The sequence below is a fragment of the Rhinopithecus bieti genome, unplaced genomic scaffold (assembly GCF_001698545.2).
Source record: "Rhinopithecus bieti isolate Rb0 unplaced genomic scaffold, ASM169854v2 scaffold_61117, whole genome shotgun sequence".
NCBI classification, from domain to species: domain Eukaryota; kingdom Metazoa; phylum Chordata; class Mammalia; order Primates; family Cercopithecidae; genus Rhinopithecus; species Rhinopithecus bieti.
In genome coordinates this window covers 135,496-140,484 of record NW_016824934.1, presented here as the reverse complement: position 1 = coordinate 140,484, position 4,989 = coordinate 135,496, and the positions used below count along the sequence as shown (strand labels likewise).

General features: G+C 49.3%; 1 protein-coding gene across 3 annotated transcripts in view; it reads left to right on the top strand.

Moving 5' to 3' along the window:
• The window catches only part of LOC108522515 (uncharacterized), a 40,707-nt gene that overhangs the window by 11,653 nt on the left and 24,065 nt on the right, over positions 1-4,989 (top strand). The window contains exons 1-2 of one of the 3 annotated variants that reach the window (XR_001883504.1): positions 1,660-1,729; positions 2,301-2,437. The exons of 1 other annotated variant lie outside the window; for it this stretch is intronic. The gene's annotated coding sequence lies outside the window, so the exon portion shown is untranslated. Of the gene's footprint in view, positions 1-1,652; positions 1,730-2,300; positions 2,438-4,989 lie in introns of those variants that run through there. One more of the 3 variants, XR_001883505.1, reaches the window with a different exon arrangement.

Here is a 4,989-nt window from a genome sequence, read left to right as displayed (position 1 = left end):
TTCCTTCCTTTCTTTCCTTCTTTCTTCCTTTCCTTCTTTTTTTTTTGACAGAGTCTCACTCTGTCGCTGGTTTTGGAGTGCAGTGGCATGAACTCGGCTCACTGCAACCTCTGCCTCCTGGGTTCAAGTGATTCTCCTTCATCAGCCTCCCGAGTAGCTGGAATTACAGGCGCCCACCACACCTGGCTAATTTTTTTCGTGTTTTTTGGTAGAGATGGGGGTTTCACTTGTTGCCCAGGCTGGTCTTGAATTCCTGACCTCAAGTGATCCATCTGCTTCAGTCTCCCAAAGTGCTGTGATTATAGGCATAAGCCACCATATGCAGCCCCATGCTGGCATTTTGGTCTTGGACTTCCAGTATCCAGAAGTGTGAGAAAGTACATTCTTGTTTAAGCCACCCAATCTGTGGTATTTTGTTATGGCAGCCCAAGCAGACAAATACAGCTCCCCACAGCAATTTGCAGAGGAGTCATGAAGATTTAGATCTCAATTCTAGCTTTCATTGATTCATTCATTCAGCCAATATTCAAGTTCTGCTATGTGCTGGACACTGTCTACTGATTTCTACACCCATTGGGTTTCAATGGTGAGCAAAATGAACATGGTTCTCGTCCTCAAGGAGCTTAAAATCATGTGAGGGAGGCATATTCATCAAATAATTACTCAAAGAGACATAAAATAATAACAGCAATGAGTGCTGTAGGAGGATGTCACCTAGTCAAGGAGGTCAGGGACGGTTTTGAAGAAGTGACACCAGACCTGAGATATAAAAAGGGTGATTAGGAGTCAACCAGGTGGAGACAGGGAGGAAGGGTTTTCCATGCAAAAGAAACAGCATGTGCAAAGAATGATTCTACCAAGGAGGAGGCTGGTGGGTGTTCAGGGGACTGGAAGAAGGCTGCCATGACTGAAATGGAGAGAGGAGGAGCAGAGTGGGCGGGGCTCGAGAAGAGGCTGGATGGCACAGGCCAGGCAGACCATGCCCAGCAAGTCTTTGTCATAAGAGCAGTGGGAAGCCATTGAGCTGGCTTAACCTGGGAGTTGGCATGGCTAGATCTGCTTTTCCAAAAAGGCGCTAGAGGCTGCCTTGGGGGTGAGCATGGTGGAGTGGAAGAAGACTTGTATGGGGACTGACAAGGATGCTCCTGCAGGAGTCAGGAGAGGCATGCGGGGGCCTTGGACCAGGGTGGTGGCAAGGGGAAGATTGGAGAATGATTTATTAAGGCAAAAAAATAGGACTTTGGTGCCCAATTGTCTATAGGAGGTGAGGACAAGAGAGGAGCAGGGATGATCTGAGGTTTCTGGGTTGAGTACCGAGGTAGGTGGTGGTGCCATCTGATTAGAGAGAGAAGATGGGGAAGACCAAGTTAGGGCTGGGGGCAGCTACTTACCAATTGCATGAACTTGGGCAGGTTACTTTTAAGCCCCTGTATGCTTCAGTTTCCCCATCTGAGATGAGTGATGTGAGATGATATTTGTAGAGGATCTGCTCGGAGCAGCTGCTCCTGCATATCAAGCTTTCTGATCTTTTCCTCTGTGAAGTAGCCTGGGCAGTTGCTATTGTTCCATTTTCAAGAATGAGGAAGCTGAGTCTGCAAGACTGGAGTCTTGCCCAAATTCACATACTTTGAAACCAGGCTTACAGGCAGGTGGTGGGAGGAGCCTTCCCTCCCTGCCGGTCTGCTTTCAACATCAGCTCGCAAAGCCTAAGAGCAGAAATTATTCATCTGTAAGTTACTCAGCCTTCACTGGAGGTCTGGTATGGGTGGGAAGGAGGGAACATAGTACAGGTGAGAAATGCAATTAGGGGAGGGGACAGAGCAGAGTTGGAGTGAGCAGGGTGAAATTTAATTTTAAGCACCAAATTCATATCGTAGCCAATTTCCCAAATGTGGGCTGCTCACAAAGTTTCTTTTTTCACTCACATAAAGGCTCAGATGCTGTGACTGGCTGGCAGCCTTCCTCTGAGTGGAGATTCAGGCACCCAGGCTCCTTCCACCTTATGGTTCTGCTGTCTCTAGGCCATGAGGTCAGGCAGTGGGGGAAAGAGAGGTGGATGAGGCACATCTGCCTAACATCTTCAGCCCAGAAACGAGACACATTGCTTTTGCTCACACTCCACTGGCCACCCTGGATGGCAAGGGAGCTGGAACTGTAGTCCAGATGGGCACCTAGGGGGAAGGGAAAGGGAGTTTTGGTGATAAGCTTCTCAGTCCTGCTGTAACAGGTCAGAGCTGGTTTCTACATCCTAAATATTATACTCTGGAGCCTGGTAAAGAGAGCTATATCTTACTGGACAGGAACCTGAACTGCTCCAGGCCAGGCTCCCAGGGTCCATCTGGGGATAAGCCTCTTGGTCAAGGTGGAGGAGAGGGGACAGAAAGACTGTCCAGGCTCTACTGGGATTTCTCCAGGAGGGGAGAGGACCAGCCTTGAGGTAAGCAAGTCGAAGGAACCAAGCTCGATCCCATGCACTGGCTGAATGGGTGGTAGGAAGGCTGCTTCTGGGTACACTTTTGTGTGCCACAGAAATAGCCTCTGGCCAAGGCCAATGGGGAATTTGTCCCAAGTTTCTGAAGAGAGTGGGCTGTGCGGAGCCAGTGAGCAAAGCCTCTTGTATTGCACATAATTAAATGTTTGTGGACTGCCAGAGAGAGGGGCATTGTTGTGAATTTTACTTGGGTGGCCTCATTGAGAAGGGATATTTGAGCAAAGACATGAAGATGCTGAAACATAAGGATACTTCAGGCAGGGCGGAGGGAACAACAAGTGCCAAAGCCTTGTAGTAGAAGCAGGGGTGCTGTGTTCTGGACCCTTTGCCTTCATCTAGGCCAGAGATGATGGTGGTAACAGTGGGTAAGAGAGAAGGAGAAGTGGTTAGATTTTGCATCTATTTGGTAGGTACTTCCCTCCTTCCTCCTCTTCCTTTCTTGATTTTCTAGGGGTGACTTGTGAAGACACATGAAGGTGTTTCTACCTCTGTGCCCTTTTATAGACTGTGAGCCCCATGAGGACAGGGAATGGGCCTTTCCCTTACAGCGGGCTCAGGCACAGCTTAACCCTAGCACCTGGTTAAACATGTCTGTGTCCTGAGTCATCAGATTTCCTGGGGCTGAGCCTGGGCATATTGCTTATGACGAGAAAAGCTTTCCTGTGGCTTGGACACTCCTGTCCCTCTTCTAAAGGAACTGTCCTGTGTATCCAATCAAAGGAGATGGAGCTTCAGTGTCTTTTTTTTTTTTTAAGATGTCTTTCTTTTTTTTTTCTCTCTCTCTCTCTGTTACCCAGGCTGGAGTGCAGTGGTGTGATCTTGGCTCACTGCAACCTCTGCCTCCTGGGTTCAAGCAACTCCCCTGCCTCAGCCTCCCAAGTAGCTGGGATTACAGGCACACACCACCACATCCGGCTAATTTTTATATTTTTAGTAGAGACAGGGTTTCACCATGTTGGCCAGGCTGATCTCAAACTCCTCACTCCAAGTGATCCACCCATCTCAGTCTCCCAAAGTGCTGGGATTACAGGCATGAGCCACTGTGCCTGGCCAGGCTTCAGTGTCTTGAGTACCAGAGAGTCACAGTCCATCCATTCTTCCCGGCCCCGCTGTGAAGTGCTCAGGAGCTCAACAGTAGACAAGTTCCTGAGTTCTGTTTTGTCCCTGATAACGCCTGCCTGCTGGTTTCCTGGGGAAGTGACGGGGGCACATATGGCTGTGTCCAGCAGGTATCCCTGGCCCAAATCAGCTTGGCCCAAGCTCAGGCAGGGCATGCTGGGCTCTGCATTGCTCACTCATCAACGTCAGCAGCGACCCACAGGAGCTTCTGGGAAGCGTCTTGAGCTTGGCTGTGCCGTGTCCATCACCCACAACCTGCAGCCTTTGTTTAACCTGGGCCCTTCCCTGCAGCACCTCTTGCTCTCTGACTTTTGCAGATATTTACAATCCAGCAGGCTCTCGATGTTTGGGAGGGCTCTGTCCACAGGCCTTCCAAAAGCCCCACAGTCTTGAATGCAAAATATTGGTATGGGCTTCCGGCTTTCTTGCGAATGGTGTTTTCTTGAGAATTATGTGTTTCCTGTGCTCTCATGCCACAAATTAACTGCCTTTTCACTTTTCCCACAGGTTTTATCTCTCTTTCTGTGTGGCAGGGTCTCACAGTGTAGTTGTTAAAAGTGTGTGAACGGGCCAGGCATGTAATCTCAGCACTTTGAGAGGCCATGGTGGGCAGCTCTCCAGAGGTCAGGAGTTCGAGACCAGCCTGGCCAACATGGCGAACCCCCATCTCTACTAAAAGTACAAAAATTAGCCAGGTGTGGTGGTGAGCACCTGTAATCTCAGCTACTTGGGAGGCTGAGGCAGGAGAATTCCTTGAACCCAGGAGGTGGAGTTGCAGTGAGCTGAGATTGCGCCACTGCACTCCAGCCTGGGAGACACAGCAAGACTCCATCCCAAGAAAAAAAAGAAGCGTGTGAACTTTGGAATTGGACAGATTTGAGTGGGCATTGCAGCTTCTGCTCTTACTGGCTGTGTTGTGTCTGGCAAAGTCCTCCGAGTCTCAGTTTACTCACCCGTAAAACAAAGACAACCGCAGTGTCTACCTAGTACTTGGTTGTGAAGCTTCATTGAGGTAGTAACATAATGTCTGGACCCCCAATAAATAAGAACTATTATTAACCTTAATGAAAACCCCGCCAGGTGCAGGGGCTCATGCCTATAATCCCAGCACTTTGGGAGGCTGAGGAGGGCAGATGACTTGAGCCCAGGAGTTCGAGACCAGCCTGGGCAACATGGTGAAACTCTATCTCCACAAAAAAATACAAAAATTAGCTGGGTGTGGCGGTACACACTTGTAGTCCCAGCTACTTGGGAGGCTGAGGTGGGAGGATTGCTTAAGCCTAGGAAGCAGAGGTTGCAGTGAATGGAGATTGCCCCACTGTACTCCAGCCTGGGCGACAGAGTGAGACCCTGTCTCAAAAAAAAAAAAAAAAAAAAAG